The sequence below is a fragment of the Rhinatrema bivittatum genome, chromosome 7 (assembly GCF_901001135.1).
Source record: "Rhinatrema bivittatum chromosome 7, aRhiBiv1.1, whole genome shotgun sequence".
In the NCBI taxonomy this organism is placed as follows: domain Eukaryota; kingdom Metazoa; phylum Chordata; class Amphibia; order Gymnophiona; family Rhinatrematidae; genus Rhinatrema; species Rhinatrema bivittatum.
This window is the reverse complement of record NC_042621.1, coordinates 120968106-120984950: the sequence shown is the minus strand read 5'-3', so window position 1 is coordinate 120984950 and position 16845 is coordinate 120968106.

Sequence of the window (16845 nt, the reverse complement as noted above, 5' to 3'; positions counted from 1 at the left end):
TCACGTCAGGCCTCTGTGAGTAGCGATGTTATGGGCCAATTCCGAGGGCTCAGCACATCGGTCTCTCCGCGTCCGGCTCACTTCCGCGCCGTTCTTATGGCGCGTATGACTCCTCCCACTCACGTCAGGCCTCTGTGAGTAGCGATGTTCCGGGCCAATTCCAAGGGCTCAGCACATCGGTGTCTCCGCATCCGGCTCACTTCCGCGCCGTTCTTATGGCGCGTATGGCTCCTCCCACTCACGTCAGGCCTCTGTGTGTAGCGATGTTCCGGGCCAATTCCGAGGGCTCAGCACATCGGTCTCTCCGCCTGGAAAGATTGTTTTATAATATGCTAATTATTGTGTAGTCATGTAGCTTTGCAACCTGAGTTACCTACTTTCTCTACTAAACTTTGTCCCTGGTAAGAACAGGACTTGTCTCAGAAGTGCCATTTAACTTTTGAATATAAACCTGTATTATTTTCTACCCCAGTTTTTACAGTAAAGTATTATTGCCTACTACTACTGAAGACTCCCGAGTCATTTCTACTACAAAGTAAACCAAGCTCTCTTTCCTCAGGTAATCTGTGGCATACCCCATTCTGCCCAATATGTTATGGGCCCCTGGGTGCATGCATGGCAACACAATAAGCATCTGTTGCTATCTATACATTCTTTATTCTATATCTTTCACTCAAAGCTGTCCTGTTCATGCAGGACAAATATCTTTCTCTTACATACACCACCATGCAATCTTCAAATTCTGCATTGCTGTCAGAGCTTCACAACTACCTTCCACCCATCAACACATTTCTGCAAAGCTAGGGGCACTAGGACACTGATGCATCATCTATCACTGACAAGGGTTCCATTACTGTATCAGCTACTCTGCTTCTCCAGCAGTTATGCCTAATAATAGAAGAAATACTACTTTCATTCATTCCACTCATGCAAGCACCCTTTCATCTTCTTTTTTTCTTTAATTATATTTTTATTAACAGTTTTTAAATGTGGTGCCCCTGAGTCAGCCACTAGATGCCCTAAGTTCCTGCTTAGAAAGTTAACATCCCTGTGAGCCTTCCATCCTTTTCGACCCCTCCCAACCTGCATAACCAGGATTAGTGTTGCGCACCCCGTCCGTGTCTGGCCTGCACACAGGCCTGCTCACCTTGCTAGCTCCTCTGCAGGTCATGGGTCGGCCTCCCCAGTGGCAGCCGCGAGCTCCGCTAGGCCTCGGCGTCCCACAGCGGTGGTCGCCGGGCCTTCCACTGTGTACCAGGCCTCACGCTGAAGGACGGCTTCTCCAGTGGCATTGGCCACGCCCCTACACACGCACGCCGACCGCCCGGCCTCTTGTAAGGCCAGGGGTGGGTCCTAGCTCTGCTGTACACCCTGATTGATGGAACAATATAAGGAAGTCCCTGCCTGTACTTCCTTGCCTTGGCAATCGGGTCGGCATTGTATTATGAGCTAGTTTGCCTCTGCATTCACAGTCTTGTTCCAGTCTTGTTCCAGTCTTATTCCAGGATCCTACTGTTCCAGCCTTGTTCCAGTGTCCTACTGTTCCAGCATCTGTCTGTTCATCTTCCCAGGTAGTACCCTTGGACTGTCTCTCTGGTACTGACCTCGGCCTGTTCCTTGACCTTCCTGTCTGCTGCCTGCATCCTGACCTCTGCCTGCTTTGTGACCTCGTCTGACCTCCAGAACCTGACCTCTGCCTCGTTGACTACTTCTCGGATTGATCCTAGGATTCTGACCTTGGCTTCCCTTGACTACGTCTCCTGATTCTGGCTCTGTCCCTTGCCTTGTCATCACCTACGCTGTTTGGGCCTTCCTTGCCTCTCCAGGCCAACAGTGTGAAGTCCGACCGCGCTCCCTTGCTGATCGTGGGCACGCCTCTCTACTACCTCTCTGGGAGACCTTGCGAGGCCCACCTAAGTCCAAGCAGCCCGGGTCTTTACGGGCTTTACCCGGGGGAACCTCGGGCTTCCAGTGGTGAAGCTCATTCTAGCCTCTGTCTCCTCCTGCACTCGGCCCACTGGGGGCAGGTGCTCCCTGGTCCTTACCAGGGAGCCGTTCTCCACTGCTCCAGGACAAGGGTCCACCTTCAAATGCAACAATTAATTGCCTGTGCCTATTTAGTGAAGCCATTTTAATATTCGGGTGGTCTTTTGAGTTAACTTCAGAGTAGTGAGGATGCAGTTTTCCCACTCCCTGATGAGCTCTCCCTGCCTCATCAGAAATTTAGTTTGGAGGAGATTTCTCCCCTCCAAAGGATCTCCCTCATATTTTTTTCCAGATTCTCTTGTGTGCTCCCGTGAAGGGGCTGAAGACCTGTGAGCCTCACTCTGCTCCCTGTGTGAGTCAAGCACCAGTGAATGTACCTAACAGCATGAGATTTTTTTATGGCCAAAATGTATCCTGATTTTTCAGAAGGGATGGCTGCTTAAACCTTGCACCTTTTGGTGAAGGATCTTCTCAGACATAAAGGACAAGAGCTGAAGACCTGTGAGCCCTAATCTATTCCCTAGATGGGGCAAGCACAAATGACAATATAGCAGTAATCACCGAGAGATTTTTGTGTCAAGTAAGTATTCATATATTGTTTTGTGAGGAGATTTTTTTGATCCATCCCTCCCCATCAGGGTTCCAGGGCTGGGACTGCCTGGTTCTCGATTTCCCAAGACTTTTCCTGCACAAGAAATCACTGACACCAAGACTAAGGAGTATGATCAAGATCTATGGAGTTTCCCTACCGGATCTCCACCCCAGGGACCAGGACAGGCTGGGTGACCATGAATAAACTGGACTCAGGTAGGATTTTTCGTGCTTGAAGGGACCCCTCCAATAGGATTCCAGTTTTGTTCCACTAGGAAAGTTTTGTGCACTTTAAAATCACCATGGAAAGCTTCACCCAGATACCTGAGATAAAGGACGCCTACCCAGAAGAGAAAAAACACCTTTGTACATAAGGCAGCTGAAATGTAACTTTTATGGAAAAATGGGAATTAATTTACTTGTTAAAAGAATCAGTAAACATTTAATTTAACACCCAATGCTTTGTCCTGCCTGGTTTGTCCCAGCATTTCACTCCATGAGATGCAGCAACTAACACCATACAGGGAAAAACACTCCAAATCACATAAAATCTTCACTGATGCCTACTGTGTTGTTTGTACCTCTGACTGTGCATGTAAGACTGCCCACCAAAATCTCAGGCACCACCAAAACCTCACCCCGAGTTACTAGTTGCCCCTCTTACAGTGGTATAAATAGTTTACTTAAATGAGAGCCTTATAAAGAGTCTCTCTCTCCCTTTCTCTCTCCCTCCCTCCCCAGCAGCCCAAAATGTGATAAAAGCCAATATCAATAAAAGCCAATATCGTGGGTGCGATAAATTTAACATGTGTTGCAAAAAAAAAAATAGCTATGTGATGTGGTAGAATAGCACACGTTGCAGTATCTGAAAAATTACCCTAACCATGCTTCTTTCTTTTTTTTTCTTTTTATCGCGGGCGCTATTCTCATGAAATTTATAGCAAAATGATGAATCTAGGTCTGAGTTTATGCGCAAATAGCTTAGAGGCCCTATTGCCCTGATTATAGAATCACTGTTTGCTAAATTGGAGTTCATATTCAGTGGAATAGAACAACAATAGTTTTAATTTCCCTCTAAGGCTCTTGAGCTTCCTCAATATCCTGCTACAATCAGATTGTTTATATGCACTTCCAGGTCCCCAATCTGCCTTCTCAGAGATCCCATAACATCTTCCCTATTTCTTCAAAGCCCATATGATAAACTGACCTATAATTCTGATAAGAAGGATTCCATACTCTCCACACATCTACCAAGCCCAATACTGTGATTAACCAGTGCAATTTGGCTCTTTTGCTAGCTAGCCTGTGACAAGCAGGGAAGGAGTTATCTAACTCCAGACATAAAGTCCAATTAAAATCCTCCCCCCGTTATTATGGAGGACCCCTTGCAAAATGTGCAAGGTGGTCAGCAATATTTAAAAAATTCACTCTTGTATTCAAGGTGTAGATATTTGCAAGAGTTAAAACGACTCTTTGAATACTAACATTAAGAAATAATCTACCATTTGTATATTTTTCCTCATCAAGCACTGGTACATTCAAACTATTTGCAAATACTATACCCACCCTGCATGTTTTCTTCAATTTATTAGATTTTAAGATAACCAGATTGTAATGCTTAAGGCATAGCAGCTCCTGATATGTTTTATGAAGATGGGTTTTCTGAATATAGGCCACATCTGCTGTCATCCTACCTAACTACATCTTTAAACAATAGTTGACATTTCACTGGCGTATTTAAACCTTGGACATTACATGAAACTATCTTAAATGGCAACAAATCCCTGGTATCCATGGTAACATCTTAATGTAACATCCAGAGCCCACATTTAGCAGAATCTCCCCATATACCCAACCAAGCCTGAAACTAGTAGCCCCCCTCCCCGCTCCACCCCCAAACTCCCCTACACCCTTCCTCTCCTTGAGACCTTCTCACCTCCCCCTCTCCCCTTCCCTCATCTTCCCCCAAAGAACTTAGAACACTCCCCTCCCCATTAGAACCCACTTTATTTAAGCCGGCTGAGGGGGCTTTTATTTATTTATTTTATTTATTTATTTAAAAGTGTTTGTATACCATCTTTACAGTGTTTAATCAAAACGGTTTACATAACTAAATAAAAAAAACAAATGTAAATAAAGATTTAAATTTAAAAGAACATAAAGATTATCAAATTATAAAAGCTCAAAATTACAAAAATATATAATAAAAATAAAAATCTAAAACAATGAATAGTTTACATAAAAAATAAATCAATATATAATAATGTTGTGCCCTGTGTGATGGAGAAGTAGTTATGTTATTTAGTGTGTGATATATGGAAAGCAGATTGAAATAAATGTGTTTTTAGGGATTTTTTGAAGTGTTTGGAGTTGGATATGGATCTTAAAGAGTCTGGTAATACGTTCCATAAGATTGGTCCAATGACAGAGAATGATCTTTTTCTGGTGATGTCAAGATGGGCCTGTCGTGGTGATGGGATGTCTAAGAGGTTTTTGTCCAGTGATCTTAGATGTCTGGTGGGTTTGTAAATCCGGAGAATGGAACATAAGGTAATTGAATTAGGAGTGTAGATGAGAGAGTGTATAATGGACAGGATCTTGAATTGTATTCTGTATTTAATTGGTAACCAATGTAATGATTGAAGTATCGGAGTGATGTGATTTTTTATGGAAGAGTTTTTTAAGATACGTGCTGCTGCGTTTTGGATCAGTTGAAGTGAGTGAAGTGTGTTATCTGGGAGACCTATATAAAGAGAATTACAGTAGTCAAGCCCCGAAAAGATGAGTGATTGAAGTATAGTCCGAAAATCGTGAAAGAAAAGTAGAGGACGAAGCCGTTTCAAGAGTTGAAGCTTATAAAATAAATTTCTGGTAATTATGGATATGTGTTGTTTTAATGAAAGATCTGAATTAATGGTAATACCTAAATTTTTTGCAGATTTGGAGATGGGGATAGTAATACCGTTAAATACTAATTGAGGGGGGGACCTATGGATGAATCTGTAATTGATGAGAGGTGGACTATTTCTGGTTTTTTTGGATTTAGTTTTAGTCTACTGTGAGAGAGCCATGTGTCAATAGTCGTGAGGTATAAAGATACTAAGGATAATGTGTGAGTCCAAGAGGTGTTGTATGGTACCATAAACTGTATGTCATCGGCGTAGATTTTGAATTGTATGTTTAGTGAGGCTAAGATGCGGCAAAGAGGTAGTAGATAGATGTTGAAGAGAATAGGGGATAGAGAAGAACCTTGTGGAACACCCGATGCAATAGAGTATGGTTCAGAAGAATGATTGTTTATATTGGAGAACTGCAAAGGGAACTCCAATATAAAGGGCTTTCCAATGCTGTTGTAAGCCAGATGGCAGGGAATCCTCTGAGCACAAATCCTACTTCAGTAGCGCCTGCTTTCCTTCCTCCAAACTCCGCACTTGAAAATTAGCTCCACTAACCATGAAATTGGAAACGCCAACAGTATTGGACATTCCCACCTTTAAGCATTGAGGTGACCTCCTTCATCTCTCTGCAACACTACAGAGTAATTTGTGCCAAATTGTTAATGATTTCAAATTATATTATTTCTCGGGGGAGATTATTTCTCTGGGGAACCAGGGCCTAGTGAGCCCGCTCAACATCAGTGATAGGTGTATTGGACATATATGACTTACCATTGCCAAGAATCACTCTGAAGATTTTTTGGGCAACCTCAGCAGTCCACAAATTCTCCTTCTTCAGGCAGATCCTGCACACGAATGTTGTTGGTCTCATTCTATTTTCCAAATCCTCTGTTTTTATCCCATAGTTTGGCATTAGCCATCTGCAGGACCTCCGACCCTTTCTTGAGGTCTGCTAATTGCTCTGAGTGTTCCTTGGCCCTCTGCTTTACCTCATTCATCTATGTGCATACCCAAGTCAATAAGTTCCCTTTGCAGTTCTCCAATCATTTCCAAAATGTCACTCTTCACACCAGAAATTTATTTTTGTAATTCTTCAAACCACGCCCGCAGTTCTGCTCAAGTCATTTCTTTCAGGGCCACATCCAACTGTTCCTCACTTGGCAATCCCTCTCCAACTCCAAAGATGACCAAGGCCTTGCCACATGGCCTTTACCCTCACAGCTCACTGTCGGCTTTTGTGCATTGAAATAACTTTTAATTTTGGCCATTTTTCGTCTGGTCATCATCCTGAATGTCAATCTCAATCTGGGCAGTGAAAATTGGGGACAATCACACCAATAAGCTATAATTCACACTTTTGGCATCTGCCTGTTCAGTGCTCATGATTTAGGCGGTCATATCAGGCTATGATGTCACTTCCTCCGCACCCATAAGAATATCCATATTTGCACTGTGTCCTCTAGGAAAGGATGCTGTACAGAATTTCTGCTGTCACTGCTCTGAGCAGGGATGGATACAATACAACTGGAGATAACCATGTCAGGTACACAAAACTGGATACATCTAGAAGCCAAATAGCAACTTAAGACATTTTGCCCCATCTCTAAAGGCTGCTGTTTATCATTACCAAAGAGCACATGATACCTATCAACTGTGCCTAGGCAGCAGAAACAGATGTTGTTGATTTCGAGAGATTTATAATAGCCCCCTCTAAAGATTTTATTGCTGTCCAAAGCAGATCCAGAGTAATTTCTGATGGTTTCTCCAAAATATGCTCCCCTCCTTCTGCTCCTTTAACTTCCACCTTTTCCATTGCTGCTTGGGTTCCCTTCCCCCAGCTTAGGTAATAAATTCATCTTGAGGAAATCCGCAGGTAAAACATATGGTGGGGGAGGGATATTTGGTGCACCAGGGCTAAAAGATGTTTCGGCTAATGAATCTGATATTTGCTCAATATCAGATTTCCCTGCAGCCACTTCCTCTGTATCTGGCCAGTAGTCGGGTTGAAAATAGCCGGAATCCGTTGTTGGGAAAGCTCCAATTTGGGAGAGGATACAGCCATCTCCCTAATTTTTGCTTTCTGTTTATTTTGGGGTATTATCTAAAATTTATTTTAGTGTCCACGGACTACAGTTTTTCCCTTCTCTCTCAATTTTCTAAGCAGTTCTTCTGAGAGGAGGCCAAAAGTTTCAAGTAATAAGTTACTAAATTACTCACTTTTAAAGATCCGATCTCTTGCAGCTCAGCCCGTTAACTTGATGTAACGTTATCCTGACAAAGCCACGCGCCCCTTTGGCGCGCGCGGCTTCGGCTGCACGCTGACGTCGGCTACGCGCCGTAGGGGGGCCAGTTTTTAAACCTTAACCGGTCCCCACTGATGATGTCAGGAACGAGGAAATGCTCTGCCCCGACTGGGCAGGAGTACCTCCCTCTCACTCGCGCTGGTTCCAACAAGCCGATGCAGCTGGAAAAACAAATGCCCGGCTGGGCTAGAAGGGGTCCCACCTCGCGATGAATCTGAAGCAGAAAAGGTAATTGTTCCCTCAGCCTTGTATTAATTTCATCGAAACCTTTCTGGGGAAAAATAAAAATGAATTGGTACAGATGGAGACTAAACTATGTAAAGTAGAGAACTGGCAGCAAAAGTTTGCCAAAGCAGAGATTATGTACGATAAGAAACTAGAAGGGATAGAAAATACTTTGAGATATCTTAATCTTAGAATTATTAACTTTCCTAGGCATGATTTAATATCTGCCTATGATATGTTCAAAGAATATCTCATACAAATATTGAAAATGCCACAACAAACCCTTCCAGTTCTTTCTAAGATTTATTATGTTACATCTAAAACTAAAGTATTAGCTGAGAAGAAAACTAGTGAAGAACAGTTAAATTTGACTGATGTTATTGAAGCTAGTACTGAGACAGTGATAACAAACAGGGCTACCTTACATATTTCTTTTTCTTTTGCCTCATATTTCGATTGTATATGAGAAATAGATTATTGCTGTTCCATGGTGAAAAAATCTGGATTTATCCAGATTTTTCTAGAGTAACCAAAGAGAGGAGAAGGAAGTTTATTAACTTGAGAACAGAGATAGAAGCTATAGGGGGAAAATGAACTTAAAATTTCCATGTAAATGTGAAATTATCCATCAAAACCAAAAATATGTCTTCTTTGAAGTTTCGCAATTGCGTGTTTTCCTTGACTCCCACACCCAATAATTAGCTGTGATGGTATTTGATGCAATAACATAAATCAGTAGTACTCTCAATATTCAATTGTTACAGGAAGCAGGGATATCCTGCTATCCTATTTCCTTTTGAATTGCTCTTTTTAATTTCAGCTACCCTTCTGAAATATTACTTCTTTTGAATCAGATCAAATGATGTATAGCTTAAGATTAATTTAGGTAGAAAAGTTACAATGTATCTGAATTGTGTAACAAGTGATTGTATTTGTTTGTGAAAATGCATAAATAAAAAAAAAAAAGAAACAGATGTTGTTCCTTTAAATGCTGGTAATGTGATGCCCTCATGCCATCATGTGCTCATGCTCTGTGCCTGATTGAGAAGAGGAGATGACAGTAAGAACAGTTATTTCCTGATGGAGAGTCAAGCGTGGCCATAGCCTCAGCCAGCAAATCTACTGCCACACATTAAATGGCCTTCTGCCAGTATCACTACTGAGATGAGGTGGCTTACCCCATGAGCCTCCTATTTATTGTGATTTTTAACACACCTTTCCAAAATTTTAAGAACATTAATAAAATAAACAATAATATCTTAAAATATGAATGTAATGAATACTAAAATATGTACTAAATAATAATCATCAAAACACAAAATGCCGAAAAACAGAATATAATAAATAAATAAATAAAATCAGTCAAAGGATACATAATAAAATTATAAAATCCAAAAAAATCACAGTGTATGTAATAATAACATTAGCAAACATGCATCAGAGACTAGAACCCATAATCAGTTACTGCGGTAGTATAATAATAACACATAAACATATGGGCAATAATAAAACACTAGCAGTCAAAATAATTAATGAAAGCTAAAAGAAGGTGTGAGAAGAGTACAGGCTACACACATTAATAATGGGTCCAATATGTCCAGAGTTACAGTCTTTTCTCTAGAGGACTAACACTTTGCTTTGTACTTGTTAGACTCGATCCATTAATGAGTGTCTTCATTTTTGGATGTTTTTCAAATTGACACAAACTCCATGAAGCGGCTGTACCTGATTCAAGGTTTGGAATGGTGTGCTCTGCTTTCTGGTTACTAGGTCACCAAACGGCAGATGAAACACTTTCAGGTATGTGAAAGGCAGAAGAAATCTAGCTAGTGAGGACAACCTTGTATACTTCCGTTAGGGATGTGCAGCAATAATTTTTGGTTCATTTAGTTTTGTTTCATTTGTTTTTGGCTTGTTTTTCAGCTGAATTTCATTTCATTTTTTTTATATTTAAACTTTTCTAATAATGCAATAAAATATGACAAGCACTCAGTTGGTATTGACAGAATATAAATAATTTTAGTTTTATAATATTCATTCCCCCATCTCTATCAAAGTTCCAATTAATGTGGACAAGTGTTGCGGTCTCCGCCGCTTCCCCTTCGCTAGGTCTGAACGGTGCCTACCTCCGCTGCTGGAAACGCCGCGTTCCGCATGGCTGGGACCCCGGCGGCACTGCCTGCTCCACTTGGCGGCCGCCATTGCTTGCCTGTTGCTCCGCTGCCTCGCGCGCGCGCGCAAGGACACCCACTTTGTGCGCACAGCTCCCGGAAGTCTGGCCCCGCCTGCGCTGATGACGTCCCGCCCTAAGCCCGATATAACCGATGTCCGGACTCCTTCTCCTTGCCTTGCAACGAGGTTCACTACTGCCTAGTAGTTCTGAGTTACGCTTCGTCTGTTCTTCGTTCCTGTCTTGACCTTCGGACTGCCTTTGACTTGCTTCAGCCTGCCGCCTGCCTCTGACCTTGGTTCGTTCCCGACTTCGCTTCAGCCTGCCGCCTGCCTCTGACCTTGGTTCGTTCCCGACTTCACTTCTGTCTGCTGCCTGCCTCCGACCCCGGCTTGTTCTCGACCTTGCTTCAGTCCACAGCCTGCTACAGACTCCATTCCAGCCTACAGCCTGCTTCAGTCCACAGCCTGCTACAGACTCCTTTCCAGTCTACAGCCTGCTTCAGTCCTCAGCCTGCTACAGACTCCATTCCAGTCTTCAGCCTGCTTCAGTTCCAGCTTACTACAGACTCTGCTTCAGTATCCGGTTAGCTACAGTTCCCGCTGCCGCCCACTGTCCTGTCATCAGCTGGCCCTCGGCCTCTACAGCCGGTCCTCGGACTATCTTATACTTTGGACTTCCTATACTACAGTTCCGGCCTAGGCCTTTCCTGCCACTGGACATTGAGCCTATTCCCCAAGTCCCAAGGTTCCAGGACCCTACGGGCTCCTCCTGGGGGGCTCCTGGTTCCCGGGTGAACACCGCCAGCCTGTGGCTCCGCCTCCCGGCCTACCCTGTCATCCTAGGTGGGCCGGCCCAAGGGTCCACTACCTCGCCTGCAGTATCAGACTGCGACAAGTGCAAGGTGATACATATACAGAAAAATAACCCATGCTGTGGTTACACGATATTAGGATTTATGTTAGGAGTTACCTCCCAGAAAAAAGATTTAGGCATCATAGTGGACAATACATTGAAATCGTTGACTCAGTGTGCTGTGGCAGTTAAAAAAGCAAACAGAATGTAAGGAATTATTAAGGAGGGAATGGTAAATAAAACAGAGAATGTCATAATGCTTCTGTATTGCTCCATGGTGAGATCGCACCTTGAGTATTGTGTTCAGTTCTGGTTGCCACATCTCAAAAAATATATAGATACACTGGAGAAGGTACAGAGAGGGGAGACCAAAATGATAAAGGGAATGGAACAGCTCCCCTATGAGGAAAAGCTAAAGAGGTTAGGGCTGCTCAGCTTGGAGAAGAGGTGGCTGAGTGGGGATATGATAGAGGTGTTTAAAATCATGAGATATCTAACAGATGATTGTTAAGATCTTTAATGTATTTTTATTTAAGAACTCCATTGGTGCAGGGAGGGAGGGAGGGAGGAATATAATGGAGGGGTGGTTTTGGGTTTTGAAGGGAGGAATAGAATGTAGGGGTGGTTTTGGGTTTTGAGAGAAGGGATGGGAGTTAAATGGACTAGGAAGAGAAAAATGAACATAAGTTTTACAAAAATATACTGTATGTAATCAGATATATATATTGTAATGTTCATTATTGTATGTTTTTTAAAAAATAAAAACAGATTTATCATAAAATCATGAGAGGTCTAGAATGGGTTAATATAATTGGTTGTTTACTCTTTCAGATAATACAAGGTCTAATGGACACACCATGAAGTTAACAAGCAGCATATTTAAAACAAATCAAAGAAAATTCTTTTTCACTCAGTGCATAACTAAACTCTTGAACTGGTTATGGCAGCTAACTTATCTGGGTTTAAAAAAGGTTTGGACAAGTTCCTGGAGAAGTCCATAAACTATTAGTCAAGATAGGAAATAGTCCCTAATATTAGCATTAGTAGCATGGGATCTATTTAATGTTTGGGAACTTGCTAGGTACTTGTATCCTGGATTGGTCACTGTTGGAAACAGGATGCTGGGGTTAATGGACACTCGGTCTGACCCAGTATGGCAACTTTTTATGTTCTTATATACAAAATTCAACAAAATCTTTAATCCCCTCTTCTAACCTCCACTCCCCTTCTCCCTCCCTCCCCACCCAAATACTCAACTCTTCCAAACTCTGTCTCTTCAAGATTCTTTCATCACTTTGATGTCCTGAGGATAACCATAGTTATTTTCTAAGCAATTAAATAGTATCCAGAAACAAGCAAACTGAAGCTCCAAACCTTCATTATAATTCAGCGTGCACTAATATTACAGTTCATTGATTACATTGCTTCTGGCCCTGGGGGAGAACAATTGTATATAATCAGCCCAAATTACTAGGAACATTTTTTGTTTTTGCCTTTAAAAGATCATTCTGAATTTGTCTTCTCCATTTTCCTTAAATTGTGCAATGCACTCCTCTAGGAACAGATTAGGCGTATACTTTTTTTCCCTACCAGGCGTGGTTTCCTTTTGAAAAGTCTCAAATTCCTCTCCATGACTTTAGGGAAGCTGAGACATCAAAAAAACATTCCTCTTAGTATAGAACTGACCTTTTGCCCCTCAACAAATTTCAAAAATCTCCTGATCTTATCCCCAAATTTCTGTATTATATAATACAAGACCAAAATACGTAACCCAAAGTTTCTCTAGCATTATTTCATTTCTGACAAATATCTATGTCTGAAAAGTTGGCCCGAAATGATTGAGATAGGAAAATATATGTACATTTTAATATTTTGAGTATTAGTTTCTCTTAAGGTGACATAGGGCCTCATTTTCCAAGCACTTTACCGTGTGCGATAAATTTGCAAATCACGTTAACAGCTGTTAACACGATTTAGTCATTTGGTATTCAGGGGCGGAGTCGGGGCAGAGCATATGTAAAGCAGGAACCTGTGTATCATGTGCGGCGAAACAGCCGCAGTGTTAGCGTGGCTAATAACTACAACTCCAACCTCGCGTTATAGGCCTGACCCAGCCTCCTGGAGAGAGAGAGAGAGAGAGAGAGAGAGAGAGAGAGAGAGAGAGAGAGAGAGAGAGAGAGAGAGAGAGAGAGAGAGAGAGAGAGAGAGACTTACTATAGTGCCTATGCCCTACATAGGTATTTTAACCCCTATAGGAGGGCCATCTACTAACTCGGGGTGGGGATTAGGTATGAGCATCGGGGGTTGGGGGCCACTTTCGCATTCCACATGAGACCTACGGACTGAACAGTGGTCTCTAGTGCAGATTTGCTGGCCGTCGGAGTGAGGACGCTCACTCCAAGCGGAGATTTGGCCAACATTCTCTCCACCTAGCATGTTGTTGCCCAGGTAGAGTGTCCATCAAGCTAGGTAGAGAGAACGTTGCCCAAACCACTTCTTGGAGTGAGCGTCCTCACTCCGACAGCCAGCAAATCTGCACTAGAGACCACTGTTCTGTCCGTAGGTCTCATGTGGAATGCGAAAGTGGCCCCCAACCCCCGACGCTCATACCTAATCCCCACCCCGAGTTAGTAGGTGGCCCTCCTATAGGGGTTAAAATACCTATGTAGGGCATAGGCACTATAGTAAGTCTCTCTCTCTCTCTCTCTCTCTCTCTCTCTCTCTCTCTCTCTCTCTGAAACAGGCTGTCTGGGACTATTGAAATATCGTGCACCGTGATAAAAGACTGAAAGAATCATCGTGCAGTGGGAAAACATCGTGTGCGGCGCTAATGTTTTCGCGAATGGCGAAAACATCGCCGCACACGATGTTTCCCCACTGCACGAAAGAAGCCTCATTTGCATTGGTAACGCCCCCTAATGCGTTACCAATGCGATATTGGAAAATAAGGCCCATAGTGAACTAAATCTGGGATATTTTTAAAACTTTATAACATCTGGAAATCAGTAAAATCAATAGCCAACTCCTGTTTCCATTTGTCTATTCACTTCCATGATCAGTCCTGAGATGCAATTCTGAAAGAGACTATAAATTATTATGACTATGAAGTTCTTTCTAGCTCCTCTAATTTAAATAATTCCTTTATTTTTATCTGAAAATCTCTGACAGGTAAGCTGTATCTAACAGCTAGATTAATCAACATGCTGTAAATACAGCAGAAATAGCGCTGCGATAAAAGAAATGAGAGAGAGAAAGAGCACTTTAATAGGGAGAATAGGACTCTATATCTAACACTGTAGATGGGCACATTCAACTCAGGGTGGATTTGGGGGTGGTGTTACGTACACAGTCTGAGGAATTAACTGCAAATTTGCAATCATTGAAGAATATCTATCATTTCTCTGAGACTGCATTGTACAAATCAACTCTTCTTGTACCTTTCATAGATTCAAATAATAGAAATTCTTCAATGATTGCAAATTTGCAGTTAATTCCTCAGACTGTGTAACACTACCCCCACACCTACCATAAGTTAAGAAATTCCTTTGCTTCACATTGTAATACAAGACCAGAATAGGTATCCCAAAGTTTCTCTAGCATTATTGCATTTCTAACAAACAACTATGTCTGAAAAGTTGGCCCAAAATGCTTGAGATGAGAAAATATAGGCATGTTTTTGTTACATTTCACCGACTGCAGTAGCTACACTGCAGCGGGCTACACTCAGCCCATTGCCACTGCCATGCTCTGATGCTCCTTAGACAACGTGCCTTCTTTACTGGCCCTGCGGCGGGAATCTCATTCACAGCGCCAGGTGATGAGATCATCAGGCCGGGGGATTTAGTCTCCCATCTGACAGGCACTTACACACAGGTCTCCTGCCTTCAGCAGTGCTAGTTGCCTGCATTACTCTGTTTCTGTTCGTCTTGTGCTCCTGCCTGTTTTACATTGCTGCTTTCCTGCTTCTGCTTTGGTTTCCTTCCATGAGTCCTGTCCCACTCCATGAGTCCTGTCCCACTCCCTTCCTGTGTAGTCTCTGCCTCAGCTTGTCTCTTTGCTGCCTGACCTGGGATCGGACCTCGATTCTATTTCATCTTCAGCTTGCCCTGACCTTGGATCGGACCTTGATTTTGTTTCAAATTCAGCCTGCCTTGGATTGCACCTTGACTTCAAACTGTAAGTCCTGCCGGCCACCAGAACCTGAGGGCTCAACCCAAAGGGGAGCTAGTTGGTCAGGCAGAAGATCTTCTCCTGGCGAGCCAGCTGCCACATGTTAAGGTCTATCTTGTATTTGCCTGAACTGTGCTTGCACAAGATAAGCAGCACCAATGTAACAGTGGTCCAAGGGCTCACTACCACAATTTTAATATTTTGTATTGTATTTCCCTTAAGGTAACACAGTGAGATCTTGGAGTTGCTGCAACACACCTTCACCATTAACCATCTGCATGGTGTGACAGATCCCTTTAGAAGCCCAAATACTAAAAATCTTGGACGGTAACTTTTAAACAGGCACATGGACACACATGTACGTGCATTCGTCGGCCCGCACCCAGGAACGCGGTCATTTCATAACATACCTTTGTATATGCATGCACGCTATAAAATAGCGTGAGCACACGTATTTGTGCACACAATTTTAAATGGATGCACCCATGTGCGTGCAAATCCCTCATCTATTGCATAAGTGGGGAAAAATTAGAAGGGATGCGTGCCAAAGCCATAGGTAGTTTTCCCAGTTCATTCCCAGTTCGCGCAGTTAAGGTATAGAGCTTCCAAACCTTTCTAGTTTAATAGCCTCCTTTTCCCTCTGTTAGGCTGACCCTTAAAATGCCACTGACTAGCTTAGATTTTTTTGTTTTAAGATGTACATGCCCTCCATAGCAGTAGTAAAGTTACATGGCAGGGGATGCTGGCACTCACCTGTGCATGTAAGTAGGTGCACATCTCTTGACCTGGCCCTGACACGCCCATACCCACACCCCACCCCTTTATGCAAACGTTTTACTTGTGCACACAGCGGGAGATACATGTATCCTCGGGCAGTTTTAAAATCTGCTCAGTGCACGCCAGCCCAACTTGTGCGTGTATCTCCTGGTTTTGGTGCGTGCTGAGCTTTTAAAATTCACCTATTAAAATGCAGAACCAGGAATAAAATCCAAATTGCCTTGTACTGGTAAAAAGGGGGGGGGGTGTCACCCCGTGACTATGCTCTAACTTCTAACAGAGATTTATTTTATATATTTAATATTTGTGTATTGCTTTATTGATTTAAGAAATTGACCAAAGTGATTTACAATATGAAACACACAACTTAATAGAATAAACCAAACCAAAAATGTAAATTAAAAAATACAATAATTAAAATCTCACAAATAAAATCTAATATAAAACTCTTCAATTAAATACTCTCAGCAAGCAGATATGCCATATTGTAGCAGACCAAGGGTCCATCAAGCCCAGCATCCTGTTTCTAACAGCAGCCCAATCCAAGCAACAAGTACCTGTCAAGAACCCAAACATTAAATAAATCACAAGCTACTATTGCTTATTAGTTAATAGCAATTTATGGATTTTTCCTCTAGGAACTTATCCAACCCTTGTTTAAACCCAGTTACACTAACTGCTGTAACCACATCCTCTGGCAAGGAATTCCAGAGCTTAACTATGAGCTGAGTGAAAAAGAATTTTCTTCAATTTGTTTTAAATGAGCTACTTGCTAATTTCATGGAGTTCCCCTGGTCCTTCTATTATCTGAGACAGTAAATAACCAGTTTACATTAACTTGTTCAAGTCCTTTCATGATTTGTAGACCTCT